The following is a 17,752-nucleotide window of genomic DNA, read 5'->3' as shown; positions in this document are numbered from 1 at the left end:
GATTCCCTTAAAGTCATCTCTAATTGAACACTGCATTGAGCTAATGCGAGCATCTTTTCAGTGATAAGCAGCATTTAAATGCTTTACTTTGAAATTTACAGTATTAACAACATTGCAAAACATAACCAAAGTTGTGCCAATGATGAAATATTTGAGCACATCCTCAACGATAGCACTTTTTCAATGCCATTTTTAGTATGCACTTCTCAAACTGACCTCACTTTTTCCTCTTATACTACCTTAAGTCTGTTACTTTCTTCTGCTAACTTATAGGGGCAGCAATCTAAGGACTAAACAATTATCAACAACATAAAGGCGAAGAACATGTGCAGCTCACCTAAACCAGACAAAGCAATAAATATTTTGAATTTCAAAGTTTGCTTAGCCAGTTAGTTAGCTCACTGTGGCTAGCCTAGCTGAGGGCAGCTAAGCTAACCTAGCTGCTCTGCTAAGGCTGCTATTAAAAAAATCTGCTCCTCATTCCTTATATGACCTTAGATGACCACATGGCATTAACAATGACCTTGGGAACCCTTTCACAGGTTCCCTTAACATATCATATTGAGGTATGATGTATCATAAAAAGAGCTAAACATATGGTACTGGGACCACCCCAACAGCAAGCAGTGGGCAAAGTTTCTGCAGGTTTGCACTGGAGCTACAAGGCTGATGAAGCTAAGCTAATAAATAAAGCCCATCAATTAGCACTCCAAGACTGCAAATCCACAGGCAGTCTCTCCTTTTGGCTGAAGAGCTCTAACACTAGTGTTTTGTCAGCCACTGAGATCTGCTGCACCCCCACCGAGCTGAATCCTGATCTCTTCACAGCGGTGATTCGAAACACACTGTACAAACACGCCTCGCTGAGTGTTATTGCACTCCGCTGGGGAGTGACCAGCACTGCTGCTGCAGAGATGACTTCTCTTCAAAGTATGCCTTGTTGAGAAGTCTCAGTATCAAATGCCACTGCATTTAAAGTGATAATTTGATGAAAAGTCAAAGGTACACAGTTTCCTCCTTACCTCGAATGTAGCCAAAGAAAAGAAGACATGTTTAGCGTCTTTCTTCACTTCTGAATTGGAGCTACAAGGGTAACGTAGCTAAAACATAATGTAAGCTTACACCCTACCAATTAGCCTCATGCTAACTTCATTCCTGCCTCATCATCATCATTACAGACTTCACTCAAACTATGTTCAGTGGTGAAAAAGACTTGCTAATGTGCTTTCTGGCACTGTATTACACACAGTTAGCTAGAAAAATGGACAAATCTATGTCGGATAGTTAAAAACAGCAGCTTGATGCTTGAATTTAGAATTTTGTACAAGGAGAATGATGTAAATTTGATTATTTGTCAGAAAATTCCCTTAAAGTTCACCTTAACAGAGGAGACTTAGAGAGTACAGCCTTTTAAAACATGTCCACTAACGTAAGTGTTGGTTTGTGAGTCAATTCTGGATCTGTGGGTTTTTCGGATGGTTCCACATACTGAGACAGAGTGCCATCAAGTGCCGTTCAGCCAAAGAACTTGCAATCAAAGCAATTCTCTGTCACCAAACTCAAGAAAAGTCTTTTTCACTGGGTTCTACCCCACGTGAACTGAACTCACTGGTGACCCCTTCATGACTGTCTTTCTGTGTATTTTTATGGTTCCTCTGCGGACCTATGACAGTGGCATGAGTGTGAAAAGCAGTGGGTGTCTAAGCAGAGTGTGGGTGCATTTCAACACAGTAGAAAAATTTACGAGAGCCCATACTTTCTGCTTTATTGGCTGTAAAAGTGTCCCAGAAAACAAGAAGGCAGAGGATTGGTTTACTCGCTAAGTGCTGCATTGACAGCCAGTTGAGCATAAAGACCAGTTTTGAAAAGGAAAGCCTCTGTTCTGTTACTAATCCTGCCCTATCAGATAATGCAGTGCTTACAGCAAAAGTCTGGAAAAAATAAATAAATTAATTAATTTTACACAATTCTCCCTGTACCACAGATTAGCCACTCAGTGTGTCCGAAGTTAGCTTCTCAAGTTCTGCACTGGATATATGAGGCTTTTGTAGCAAATAAGTGACATCAGCGTATAATTAGCATTGTGTAAACTGCATGCCTGAATCAACACACATTTGTGTCAAAACACTCTGAATAATCTTATTCAGACTTGCTAATGTGTTTTCTGACACTGTATGACCTGCTGTCAGGCCCAGCATCAAGGAGAGACATGAACGGACTTAGCCCACCCTGAGAACACGTCAAGCCCCCCAATACCCAGGCCTGACAGAGAGATGTGAGAAGATAATAAATTGCTTATAATTTACACAAATTGATGATCTACTTCATGAAGCAGAAAGGGGCTTTGGCTTTGTAGGCAAGCATTAGGGATTTAAATCTGATCTCCAAAGCTAAATAAAAAATAAAAGTTAACATGTTTCATAAAAGTTACTGCACAGCTGTCAGTAGATCACTTAAAATGCTTTATCTGAAAAACTTTAAATTGGCTATGTCCAAGCAAATGCCTGCTTTTGAGCAATCAAGCAATAAAAGGTAAGATATAAATGATCCATAGACATTTTTCATGACTGATATGGCTGTATGCTTTAGCACTGTTTACCTCAGCTTTGCTGGGTAACATTCTCAGAGCTCTGATAACTCAGTTATGTGGTCTTCACTTGGGTGTAAGTTGCATTGATGCTTTATAATTTATGCTTTATAGTGAAGGGTATTGCAGTATTGGTTGGGTTTGAGAGAAGCCTGTGTTCTTGATGTGTACACAGTCCTGTTGTGTTATTGTGCACTCTCAGAAAAAAGGTACTAAACTGTCACTGGGGCAGGACCCCTCTTGTCACTGGGGTGGGACCCTCAAGGGTACATCTCAGTACCTTTAGTCGGGGAACATAACTGTACCATAATCCATTGAAATGATATTTTCTAAGCTGTACTCCACACACTCCATCTCGTCTCCAGGCTTTTTATTTTATTGTTCTGTTTTGTAAACTTATGTAAGGTTCACAATTGGACTTTGAAAACAACTGTGAGGGAACATTTGTATTGTTTGTATCTTGATGAATAAGAAATGTACCTGCACAGAACCTTTATAACAGTGCAGCTTTGGATTAAGTAGGATGGTGACTGCAATGCTGTCAGCTATAGGCTATAGCCTGATGTCAAGACATTATGGGAGACTGTTTTTGAAAAGGTAACACCCTGACCTTTTTTATGCCTGCCTGTATGCGACAAATAGCCCATCCATCAAGTTTTTGTAGTGCCAAAGCTGCCTGCTGTTACCTATAAAAACGACAGTATGTTGCATAGCTAAAAAGTGTCTAACTGTAACTGTGTAAGTTTGCATTTCTTGTTAAAATACGTTTTACTGATTTTCTAAGTGAAAATAAGTTAATGCATCATCTACAAAGACATTTTAACTCAATTTTATTTGCGGAAATTGGTGTACTGAGGACGAAATACAGAAAAAATGTGGCCTGTGCAAAGGTTATTGCACATTTAATTTTATTTTATGTTTTATTTTTTACAATATGTTAAACTCAGCAAATATGTAGAAATTGTGTAATAAAAGTTGCAGAAAAATACCATTTTTTTCCCTTTTGTGGATGTGTTAACTTATATTCACTCAGAAAATGAGCAAAGCTCCAGTGCAGAACTAAAGACGCAAACTGAAGACCCCTGTGTATATTAGATTTTTTGAAACTATCATTTTAAATACAGTAGCATCCTACCGAAACTTTTCAACGAGGCCCATTTTGATAAGTCATCTCTGCAGCAGCAGTGCTGGTCACTCCCCAGCGGAGTGCAATAACACTCAGTGAGGCGTGTTTGTACAGTGTGTCTCGAGTCACCGCTGTGAAGAGATCAGGATTCCGCTCAGTGGGGGTGCTGGCAGTGAACTGCAGTGGATCTCACTGGCTGAAAAAGCTCTTCAGCCAAAAGGAGAGACTGCCTGTGGATCTGCGCAGGACCTGACCCATGGAAGGACTGGGGTTGTTGTGCTTAGGCTTCAAATGTGCCGTTTTGCTTTCGTTTAGTTAAACAGAGTCATGTGATCAGCTCTTGCATGCATCATTTACTGAGGAATAGAGTTCAGTTCTGACACCTAGAACTGGAGAAGGACATGGGGGAGGGACTCCTCAAGCATACTTTGCCATTATTTTCCTCTCATGTGTCATTTCCTTTTAAACATAACCCTTGAGGACCTGTACAGGGCCAGTTTATCCACAGTGAATGAAAAACCAGTACAGCAGTTTTTGTGAAAATTCAGGTCTTGAATAGCAATAAAAAGTCTGAAATATGATTGTTGAAGATCTTGAACATTTTTATCTTCATTTTAGTAATTTAAAGAAGGCCCATATCTGTATAATACAAATTTGTCTTGTAGAACCTTGAAATTCTGATTGGGCCTGAGCTCAAGAAGTTTTTTTTAAAACTAAAGGCAGATACAAATATAAAATACAATTAAAGTTAGATAACTTTTTGTAAGCCAACAGTACAGTAAGCTACAGTAGAGGACTTTTGCTACAGTATAGTACTTTAAGAACAGCATTATATCATTTATAATATTACAGATAATTTATACAATAATATAAATAAATTAATAATAATTACTTTAATACATACTTGAATTTTTTGTAGCTTACTTTATTTTAAATTTACTGTAGTTTATGCTATGGTACTGTGCAAAAGTCAGACACCATCCTTTAATTTCCAGCAAGGTGGAAAAAAAGGATTAAATATCTGTAACAGGAAATTACACAGAAGCCTCAACAACTATATATATTTTTCGGTATTTACTGTGTCCACTCTTTACCTTTACTCTTTATGCTTCCATTCTTCTCAAGAGACTCACTTTCAGTTTTTCAAAGAAATCTACAGGGATGTTTTTCTACACCTCCAATGTTCAGTCTTAAAAGTTGGTTGCATTCTTGCATTCTTACAATCCACGTAGTCCCAACACGTTTAGTGATGTTGAGGTCTGGACTCTGGGGTTGTCAGTCCATTGTTCTGAGAACATCAGCATCTTCTTTATTTGATTTGCAAATTTTCTTATTTTATGTTTATGTATTTCCTTTTCTCAGTAAGAGCTTCTGGCAGCTACTTATCCCTGGCTGACGGCATCAAAATATATGAACACTTTAATATCCAAGCAAAAATGCTACCAAATCTGCTTCTCTTTGTTAATCGTTTATTTGATATGTAAAAAATGTGATCTAGCACAACTGAAAATTCATAGACTTTTATTTAGTTTGTATCACAAACTACCATTCTGAAGAAGAAAATACATGAATAGGAGCATAAATCACACATCAGCCATGTTTTATAATAACACAGATTGAACAAATCAGTTATAAGCGCTTACTGGTCTAAACTGTGCTCTGAATGAGCTTCCATACTAACTTGGAAAAAAGCCACATGCATCTTTTATATAGTGATAGAAAACACAGTAGCACACTGCAGGCTCTGATCAGGTTCATATGATTTCAGTTTATGATGTTTAGAAGCGAATCAAAGGCCTTCCTGCTCAAACCATTCCCTTCAAATATTCCCTGTTAGTACTTACGTATAAAATCATAAATTTTTATTATCATAATCGGATTTCTGCAGTTATCTGACTATTCAAATGGTCATGTATACAGCAAACTCCGATTTCTTAGATCGGAGTAAGGTCTAGAAATCTGGTTAAGAAATCCGATAAAGAGAGCTGGATTTGAGTTCGGTAATCAGACTTCTCAGTAAATTTAAACTCCGATTTACTCTGTTTTCTTTCAGATTTCTCAGTCTGCACATGTGCGAAAACAGACGGCGGTACCAGGAATAAGCAAGCAGTGCTATGCAGCAACACACTTTTGGAGCGACACTGAAAAGAACTACATGCTTGATGAGATGAAGGATTTTAATATTCTTCATCTTATAGATGATGTATGTTCATATTTTCAGGTAAAGTGGAGTGATGTTTTAAAAAAAAAGCCGCCGCATGAAGTTTTACATCATGTTTACATCACATCTTCTTCTGTGAGTTTATTGGCTGGTTGCAAAGCAGAAATCTGATTACTGCCTGACTCATGTAGACCCAGAGTTTCCCCATTATCTGATTACTCAAGTGCATGTAAATGCGTTGATCGGATTACTGACAAAATCTGATTTTCTGCAGTTATCGGGTTATTGAGCGCATGTAAACGCACTCATTGGTTCAAAGTGAGAGAGATCGCCATGGTTGCCCAAATGTAGAGAAATTTGGAGAAAGTTTAATGTTTGATGTCCATTCTAACTTTGCCTGATGGGCTAAATGCAAAGCAGCAGCCAGATTCATTTGCATAAAGCATATATCCACTGAACTTTTTCACAGAGGCAGACTTTGAACTTACGCTTGCACATGTACTGCAAGCTCTCTCTATTTTCTAGTTTTTGCATTCCTCAACTTCCATCCTGATCAGGTGAGCTGAAAGCCTCCAATCGACTAGCGCATCTGTCCTTGATGAGGAGAAGTGTGCAGGTGCTCGTGGAAGCGCAATCAGCAAATCATCATCAGCATTCTGCCAAGCGCGCTCTAAACAGGCCGGGGTCAGGCAGGAGGCTCTGGAGCTCTCGTTAAGGAGTCTGATCTCCACAGTGCTGGGGCTTCTGCTCTATTTGAAGTGAGAAACGTGGTGAGACTCTTCAATCCCAGGCAAGCTGAAAAAACAGATACAAGAATGATGGGAGCTGGGATGAGAGAAAACCAAACCAAGAGCCATGCTTTCAGATTGAAGTCAATTAAATCTGACCTGAAGGACTACGATTAATAGTGTTTCAGTGTCTGATCACAGCACTGCACTGCACAGCAGAAGCAGCAGAAAACTGCATTAACTTCAAGGATGTACCAGTGACCAGGCTACTGGGGCCCAGGGGCCTCTGACTGCCAGGGGACACAGGGAGCCTCAGATTGCACAGCCTGAGATGGTTTAAATACTTGGGACAATCTACCAGGTGTAAACATTAGACGAACAAATTGTTCTTAAATATGTACAAATAAGTAAATGAAAGAAATAAATGAGGAAGTACTGTCTCCTCAGGTTTTATATCATTTTTGACATATAGGATATTGATGTTGTTATTTAAATATATAAATAATTTTACATTTTATACAAAAATCTTTAAATCTTAAAAAAGATTGTTACAATGTAGACACAATAGGATAACTACACATTAATGTGGCCAAGAAAAAATAAGTGAAATATTGTAAAATATTGTTTAACCTCACTTTTCAGGTCATTATTTTTTAATTAATTGTTCTATTTTTATTTTGTGGATCTACTGGAGTGCATTGGGGCCTGCAAAGACAAAAACAAAAAAAGGTTTTTTGCAAAGACAAAGACCATGATCCGTCCCTGGGTAACTTACAGTTGCAGCCACGACACATTTCAATTTGTCACTTTTTTAAATATAGAAATGCTGATTTTATGTAATCTTGTAATTGTGGATCTTGTATTTGCTTTCATCTCTTGTTCGAAGGGCCCATATCAAGAAAAACTGAATATTCCTCCCTTTCCTTAAATGATATAAAGAATAAAACCTCTCCAAACATCTCCAAAATGGTAACTTTACAGGAGAAAGAAAAAACCTACTTTAGTTTTAATGTAAGTCAACAGAACCAGACTTTTTTCCAAGTCATTTTGGGCCGTTTCTTTTGGTCCATTCTTCTTCTGATACATAAACCCACACAAATGTTATAAGTAGAACTTGGACAAGATATGGGCAATTTATATGGCATTTTTCTGATTACCCACCCTAGTCACCACCTCCTGTATCATTATCTGAGCTCCTGAGATTTGCTTGCATGCAATATTGAAAAAACTAACAGTGGTAACTATCATGTTTATGTGGATGAATTCAGTCAGATGGGGGGGGGGTATAAAGCACCCCAGAACTAATCATTCAGCATCAGTACCTGACCTCACTAATGCTCTTGTGGCTGAACACAAGTAGAGGCTGTTAATCCAGCAAAGGGGGACAAACTCCCTATTAAAATGTCCATATCAGAGAAAAACACATTTTCCTCACTTCCAATTTGAATTCATTGTTTTTGTGATGTCATACATAATATTTAGCCTCACCTATTCACACTGAAGTTATAAAGAGTGTTTCAGCCCAGAATGTGGCACAATAGAGTTCAACCAATCAGCTGTGATGCATTTGCATATATCATTCTTAAAGGCACAGTAACAAAAAAAACAGCCTGTTTCATTTTAAGGGATACAGAGAGGTTGGAAAATGGTCATGTAAAAATGAATTATGACTGTTTTTGGTACATAAAACCAAACAAATATGATAAGTGGAGCTCAAGAAAAATACAGATATCCAAAACAATTATGAGATATGGGCCCTTCAATACTCTTGATTTAAGAAGAAATGCTGAATAAGCAGGTGCTTACACACTTTTGAACATATACACTCCCGTTCACTTCATACCATTTAATTTTGTTAAAGACACATGTAAATAATTGTATTATGATGATGCTACTGCTCTACAACTATATACATTTCAACTAATTAGTAGGAACCTGTAAAAAATCAAGAAATGTGGTTTTCACGGCAGGTAACTTATCAAGGAATGACTGCAAGCAGAAAATTCACTTCTTGCTTTTCCCAAAACTTAAAATCTTGAATAAAACATCTTCTATAATGTCAATCTATAATGTTTATTTTTGGGGAAAAAACAGCAATTATTTAAATGACAGGTGATTCCAAACCTTTGAGCTGTAGTGTAGCGCCTACATGGTCAGTGCCAAAAGAGCTCCACAACAATGAAAACTACAGTGAGAAGGGTTTGCACTCGAGCTGCCGTCGGCTCTCCGCGTCCTAAATATCACTACATAATGCTTCCATAATGGCATACATGGCTATTGAAAGAGAGGGGTTTACACTGCTCCATGTCATCTTTCATCACTCTATTTTTTCAACAAATGGATTCAGATCCCTGAGTTCCTGAAAGGATTACAATAATGGTCCTTATGAAACTGGATAGGACACTTTTAGACATTTCATACAAGTTGTTGATTTTTCCAGCCGAATTTTTTCCCCCTGCAGTCCTCACACAGAGTCGGGCCAACTCTTCTCTGCAGCTCAGACGACCCCCCTGCCCCCCGACTGGCCTCGGCTGGCTCGGAACCCGATCTTGGAAGTGTTTTGGAGTGTTTCAGTGCAGGGCCCAGTCCGAGGATTAATATCCAATATCAGCCCAGTGGCGGAGGATGATGTATTCTTTATTCAGGCCTCGTTTGTACATTAGCCCAGCTCCCTTTTCATCCAGAACGACCGCCGATGCTCCCCCGGAGCGCTTTTGCACACAGCTGGCTTTGATTTGGGCCAGTTAGGTGCACAGCTCTCCTCAAGTACTTGGCTGTTAAATACTTCAGTACTACAGACCTATATGCTCTGAGTCTGTTTCCATGACGTTCCTATGTTTTTTGCCAAAAAAAAAAGACTGCTGAGGGCTACCAAACAAAACAACAATATAATCCCTCTCTCCTCTCTGTCACATAAACATGAAATTTCTGGAATGAACATCTCAGGCCAGGAAGTGGTATTTTGACTGGAAACCTCATGAGTGTACATCTACACAATCCCCGTAATTAATCATGCTCTGGAGATAAATATATCTGTGTAAGCTGATAGCTTGGGGATTTAACCAGCTACCAAATGATGGATATGTCAGAGACCAGAGCAGGACTGGCAGGTCAGTTGTTGGTACCGAAACAATGAACGCTCGCCGCATAAAAAGGATATCTTGGCAACTAAAATCATCTTACATTGGTCATGGTTTGAAACAGTTGTAAGAATATTATAAAATTATGTAATTTATCTGCAGATATTTTTTACTTTAGGACAACTGTCTTAATTTATTGGCAGACACAGTCAACACCCTTGGTCAAATGACATGTTTTGTTGATTTTCTATGTGAACACTTCTACAGGGAATACACTTAAATATGGCATTTTTCTTCAGATTTTAGTGCATAATTTCTATTTATTATAACATTTTGGGTAAAAACTTAAATCTAAAATCTAAAATATGCTATAACTTTTGCACAGGCCATAGATTATGTTTTATTGTTAAATTCAGCCAATGCATCATTGTGCATTAAAATGTGCAAAAGTATGTTCTCTGTGGAGGATGTGTTAAATTTTTATCACTCAACAAAACATGTCATTTGACCAGAGGCTCGCTTTTGGATATGACCATATAGGCAGATTATCTTCCTTATATCTTGAAACAAGCAAAATTCTCAGTCAATTAAATGAATATCCTTCCCCCTTTTTCTCTTTGTAGACCTGCCTTACACTGGGAATATTATTACAACCACATTAAAAGCCTGGAGGATGGCTGAAAAAATGATGGGAGCATTGTGTAAGTTCAATTTCTCTACAATATTATAGCATAACCTTAGCTTTTTATCCAGTGGACAGCCTTTTAATATCGCTTTTGGAGGAAAAAGAGTATGAGCTGTTTGAACGACTGGTTTATGCACATATACAGATGTTAAAGTAAAATTTTCTCTTATTTTCTATATCTCAGACTCAGATCTGCTATGAAGGCATAAAGAGTGAATTCCAATCCAGTTTCTTCACACCTGATGTCTGAATGGTTTAACCGCCAGATTTGTAAGCAAGGATTAGTAACAAGTATCTACAACTCTATATTAGATAAATCTTATTCTTCTTCAGAAATAACATTTAAGTGGGAATGGGAACTGGACCAGTTCAGATTCCATCCTGCGTGGGAGCAGATATGGTCTATCCTGACTATTACCTTGGAGAATCTCGCTCATCATAATAATTTTAAATGTGTACGCAGGGCCTACTCCACACCGTACTTAAGGCATAAAACGGACAGGATTCCCACGTCTGATTGTACTGTTTGCAACACCAATTCTGTATATGTTTCGGGATTGCAGTGAGTTTAGCAAGTTTTGGGAGTATATATTGTCACATTGTCTGATGTGCTTGAAATTCCTATTAACAAAAATATGAGTTTCTGTTTGTTAAATGAAAATAACTAATTCACCTTCACATTAGCTCAAAAACGATTAATCTTTGCTTTTCTAACTGCTGCTACAAAGACTGTTATACATTACTGGTTCAATCCAGCTCTCAACTCTCGCATATACATATCTAAGCCACTTATCCTCCTGGGCTGTGGAGGGTGGTGGAGCATATCCCAGTGGTCATTGGGCAGAAGGCAGGAAACACCCTGGACACATCGCCAGGGAGACACAGACATACACATTCACACCTAGGGGCAATTTAGCATCTCCAGTTCGCCTGCCTGCATGTCTTTGGACTGTGAGAAGAAACCCATGCTGACACAGGGAGAACATGCAAACTCCACCCTGGTCGCCCGGCCGGGGAGTCGAACCCAGGCCCCTCAGTGACTGTGTCCATGCTTGTATCGACTGTGAAAAAACTGTACTTATTAATGTCTGCATTGGAGAGGAAGGTAGGCTTTGCATGATGTCTGTTAAAAAGAATAAAAATTGAGCACAAAAATAATAATCAGCCAATTATCAAAATAAGGCAATTTCTACACATAAAAGTATTTAAAACAAGTACAAACATCTATAAATAAGTCAAATAATCATAATATATTTATAATAGAGAAAAATTAGTGGTGACCCGACATCTGAAGAATTTAATGTCTCTAAAAGCTCCCTCACAGAAAGTCATTACATGAAAAAGTTATGAATGCACTGCCTGATGTCTGAGGTTTTACAATCTTTGATGAGATTTTGGCCAAAAGAGTATTTTTAAAAGCCATTCATGGTGGGGAGGTATATGAAGTATGTTATAAAGCAAAGTAGTCCCAGAATTAGCCCCCACATCACTATTTTACCATCATCAACATTACATAGAAAAGCTCAGAAGACACATGGTCATTTCGGATAATAAATAAAATGGCTATGTTTGTGCTGTAGAGATTGTGACCCTTGGTTCCCATCACCACCACTGTAAAGGGTCAGTAAGTTTCTCTACAACAAACCATTTTATATCAAACTACTCTGAATGACTTTGTTTACACCTCAACCACTGAATTATGCAGAATATTTTTAAATACCTTTCAAAGTTCACTGCTACACAGTCAGAAATGTATGCTATACAGTTACATTATATTAAATATTTTAAGTTGCTGAAAGTTACAAACATTATATATTTAAAATAACATTACAAACATTATATATATATATATATATATATATATATATATATATATACATATATAATATCTGTAATGTTATAGGTTAAATATATAATGTTTGTAACTTTCAGCAACTTAAAATCTTAATTAATTCTCTACTTACAACTGAATTATGCAGAATAAACTGCTGGTGTATATATATATATATATATATATATATATATATATATATATATATATATATATATATATATTTATATATACCAGCAGTTTATTTTATTCATTTATAAACAAACATCATTTTGAATGTGCACCTGATGAGAAAATGACCTGAATCCTTCTGACCTGAATCTGGCTTGTCAGTTTTAAAGATTCTGATTTGTGGTCTGACCACTACTGGGCACTAATGTGGCATTAATTATTGTATTGTTTTTCTCAGTCAGATATCTTTCCTTATTCATGATGCCCTACAGCACCTCAGCACACTCAGTAAAGACTGCCTGATCCAGGCACTCTGGGTTCCCTCTGGCTTCTCTTGCCATTTGACACCATAACTGTGGAGTACTTGCAGTTCTGAATTCCTTCAAGAGCTACAGATTTGGCTCCTCACTCCATACCAACACTGAGTGTCCTGCTGTACCGGAAACTGAGCACATCACTGCTGTCTGCACACTGTGTGCATGTGTGTTAGTATAGATGTGGCACTCAGAGGTCAAATACATTGCATTATGCTTTACTTACTGATACATTATATGGAACGGTATTTAGGTCAACAATGTGTATTGTCTTTCAATAAAATAATTTGGTAAATATATGACATCATTCTACAATGCTTCCTTTATAGAAATACATTTTCAGTGTATGAAAATAAAATTCATTTTTGACCTTTAAACCTCCCAAAGACTAAAAATCTCAGGCGGTGTGACTGTTGAATAATAAACTTCTTAAAAAGGTAGTTATATAAACTTCTAAATCAAATAATTTTGCATAATTTTATATGTAAAACCTTTAAAATTATAACATGTTGCAAAACAAAGCAGCTTTAAAAGTATTGAGTTAGTTACAAAGCTTTTGCCAATAATCTCTGATGTCCTCACATGGCATAATGGACAACAAAGGACTTTTATTCTGACCTGCTTTTAAGTGGGCAGCATTTTGCATCATGATGAAGAACTCAAGCCTTCATAGTGCAATGCCAAATTACCAAGGTGGTAACCATGAACACGTGTTATTATTATAATAATGTTTATTTATTTGAAAAAAAAGTATAACCTTGACTTCAAGGACAAAAGTTTGTACGGATGCCAAGTACAAAGACTGTACAGTGTGTACAAACTAGTCTTTGTACTTGGACACCTGTATAATTCATTTCAGTAATCATAAATAACTTAGTAATAATATAATCTAGAATATAGTATTTTATGTGTCTGCACTAAATAGTTAATCTCTTTTTATCGGTAGCTCAGCTAATGTTAGTATTTGCATTGCATTACATTGGTGGACAGCTTCATCCACCAGGCTATCAGGATGCTCAACTCTCTCCCTACTTTGCCCCCCCTCCCCCACCTCTGCCCCCCACACACACAAAGTTTGGACCCAAACACAGGTTCCTGACCCCCACTCCCCAATACTGAACTCTGACATTCCCAGGGACTGTTAGGCACTCATCACTTTAACTGCTCCATAAGCTCATTCTAATTGCACTACTGTTTATAATGACACTATTTATACCCACAGACCTTAATCTCTATGTGCCTTATGTCACTTTATTGTTAAATTCAGGGACCTTCTTATATTTATATTATTTTTTTATTATTTTATTTTTCTACAATTAGTGTTCATTTTTACGATTAGTGTTTATTTAGTGTCTGTTTAATTCACACATTTCCTGTTTACTGTCTATTTAATGTTATTGCTACACCATGGGGTCTGAGAGTAACTGGTACCTACATTGATGTACTTTAAGCCCCTGTGCTCAAATGTCAAAATGCGCCAGAAGTGATCCGAGGACCAAGAATCCGCGCCAAGGAGACGATCGAAGGACTCGTCTCGCTTCCCACGGCTCTCATCATGTCATCGCCTGCCACTGTTCTAGTACTAGCTAGCATGCTACTGCAGTAGCTTAGCATGCAACAGTCTCACCACAGCACAGGTTCACTCTGGCTCACTGAAGCTTCACTGATGAAAGTTTGGAGCATAAAGACTCAAATCTGAACGAGTAAACAGGCATATTTGTGTGTAGAGCTGTTAGAGCCTAAGCTACTTTTGCTCCACCTTTCCTAGCATAGGCCCTTTTCACATTTCTGCATTTTCCTGCTGGATGTTCTCATTGCAGGGTAACGCTGCTTCCACTAAAGCATCAACAACAACAACAATGATGAGTAGAGCGTGTACAGCTTACTCAAGTGTTCAGGCTTGAAGCGAAACAAACTTATCTCAGTTTCAGTGGTTTGTCAGCTGACAATGAGCAGAAAAAATGAGTTTGTTCAGTTAACAAAGAAATAAACTTTGTCATACGGAGGAAAAGAACCTCTGTGTCAGCATTTCAGCACTGCTGACTAACGTTAACGTGCTGTTTGTGCTTTAAAGTCGCTGTTACAGTCGTTTTCAGAAGAGTTTCGCATTTTCTTCTTCAAAAGCTGTCGGTATCTGAGTTAGTGCTCAGCAGGGAGTAGATGTTTGTTCACTGGAGCTGTTTTTTGTGGAAAACGTCCACAGTGGCGCTACAGACCATGACGACCTGGCGTGCCCCCCTGTCAGAATGTACATGTTTAGCTTTTTACCTACTAGTTTATTGTTAGTAAGCTGCTTCAACATCTCCAGCTAACATGGCTAATCTAGCGTTTTGGTTGTATGTCAGTTATTTTCACCTGTCAGTCGATTTATCACCCTGTAGACCCTGTAGCTGATGTTACTCTGATAGCTGTGAAGGAATTTTTCCACAAGGCATTTTATGTCCTTTTTTTAGTTTGGACTCCCACATTGTCGTATGTTTGGTTCTCCAACCATTCTGGACACATCCTCGAATTCCAAACTTGGCAACTACAACAAAGATAAAGTGAGACACCATTTTTGGAGAGCTGAAGTGATACGAATGCCTGTATTTCTGAGGTTAATAAAAATCTGTAAGGCGATAGTGGAACTTGTTTTACCCAGCGTTTACGCACTTCCATTTTTTGTGATAATGGTCTATTACACAGTTTTCAGAACAACCATGCAGGTTTATGACTAAAGTTTAGGGAATGAAGACTCAGATCTGAGCGGATAAATCTGTTGTTGCGTGTTAGCTTGAACTACTTTCAGTTCATATTTTTTCTAGCAGCAGAAGCTAACAGTATCTTAGCGAGAAGGCTAAACTACCAGCAATTTTGGCTCATTGACACTACCCTGAGGCAAGTTTAGAGGATAAAGACTCAAATCAGAGTGAGTGAAATCGAGTAACTGGTTCTGGAGTGACAGAAAGACAGAATCTTTCTGACTGTTAATGTTACAGTTAGAGCTTATTTTTGTTTCTGCCCTGTCTCAACTCAATCTGTTCAGTCTGTGACACAGACAGAGACAGGGTAGTGAGGGATAGGGGCGGGGTTTAGAAACAGGTCAGCAAGGAGGCAATATGCATAATTGTGCATATTCATTGATCTTTGCATTCTTAATGAGTGTTGAGACGTAGGGATGCTTCTCTACCATTACTAGTAGTTATATAGCAACACACACACACATTACCTAAGCCGCTTATCCTTCTGGGTCATGGCGGGGTGTGGGTGGGTGCTGGATTCAATCCCAGCAGTCATTGGGTGGAACACCCTGGACAGGTCACCAGTCCACCTCAGGGCAGGCATAACAATAATACATAAAAATAACACTTTATCATTCAACACAGATGATTGTTTTTGTGTTTTCATTTATGACTTTAGGAGTACTTTAACTTTACTATATAGACATCTGTGTGGACAGTCATGAGCAGTGTTATGATAAAACAAATGTGTTGCTGAATTATTTAGCAACTAGATGTACTGCCAAGGAATATTGGATAAAGAGGTACTGTATAATAACAGTTTCATCCTTCTGGGGCAAATGCAGAGCTTTACAAAGGCGCTGGATAAATAGCCACACATACATGGCATACAGCTCTTCCTCCCACCAGGCTCATGCCTATTTAAGAGATGATTTATTTCTTGCAGATGGGTGGCGGCTCTTGATTTGAATAGACAGGCTGATCCCACTAGAGCCTCCAGGGGCCAGTGTAGGAAAAGCAGGACAGCTTTAGGCCTCTGTAAGCCCCCAGACCCCAAACATTTGTGGATCAATTTCTGTCATGCCTGCACCGCTAACAGCCTGCAAACCAAAATAGGACAACAGCCTTCGTCTCTTTGATGTGCGTCCACACTCCGCATGACCTCTGTCACTCTTAGCGCTCTAAGATGCTAACGTTTTTATTTGCATACGCACGAAGGTTCAGAAAGCCAAGCTGGCCACTCCGTCCACATATTGGACGCTAGCACGCTTCGGACCTTCCCTATATTCTGTCATCCTTTCAGTACTAGCTTAAATAGCATGTGGCGCACAGTTCAGGCTGACCCTCGACATTTGATAATCATTCGTTCAAACATGGCGGCAGTGAGCAGGTGCTAATAGAGGAAGATTACTGGAGCTGTAGTGGTAGCATTTCGTGCAGTTTGAGGGGGGGGTTGCAGGGGGTCAGCTGTGGCAGTGTGAATAACTCCAGAGGTAATTAATCAAGGGGAAGTCAGGATTGTGTTACAGAGGGGGACAAACTGATAGGTTACACCACATTCCAACACACATACATAGACACCCTCACACATGCACACATTTTTATCTGACCATGACTTGCAACAAGCCTGTGAGGCCATAGCTCTGCATTGGACTTGGCTGTACATGAAAGGGACACTTCAGTGGAACCAATGACAGATAATATCCCAAACTTCCATGTACCACGCAGACAAACTATCTATTAAAAAAAGTTAGGTTAAGATTAGGGCTGGGTGGATTCAGTAATACTATTAAAGTATTTGACTTTAATATAGGCTTAGACCATAATGTAAATTTAGGCCCAATCCATTACACCTACCCCTTGTTTTCAAGCATCACCGTGTCCCTTGGAACTGAGTTACAAGGGGTAGGGGTTCAAATCTTCCCTTATGAAATGGGACAACCCTCAAATAAAGAAGAGCATTACTTCATTAACAGGCTACTAGCACTGCTCTGTAGGTGACCCTGCCAGTCTGCAGTGACAGCAGAGGAGTGTAAAGTTCAGCTCCTCACTGCTGGGCTTTAGTTGCATTTAGGGCATCATATGCATTCAAAGGGGGGGAGGGGGGTGCGACAATTATTTATTATCGCCCACCCCTAATTCTTCAGTGATATGAAACTGAAGCCAGCTATTCACCAGCTTCTTGTTAGAATTTTCCCGTTCCACCATAAATGGAGCAGCAGTTACAGTCTGGCACTTCAGGCGTCAGAACTGCTGGACTATTTAAGGTGGAACAGAAAATATAGCTAACTAGTTACTGAGACATTAGCATACTATTAGCGTTTTTTTATGCTTGTGATGAAGAAAAGA

This window comes from Colossoma macropomum, unplaced genomic scaffold, assembly GCF_904425465.1.
Source record: "Colossoma macropomum unplaced genomic scaffold, Colossoma_macropomum, whole genome shotgun sequence".
NCBI classification, from domain to species: domain Eukaryota; kingdom Metazoa; phylum Chordata; class Actinopteri; order Characiformes; family Serrasalmidae; genus Colossoma; species Colossoma macropomum.
Note: the sequence above shows the minus strand (reverse complement) of the source record.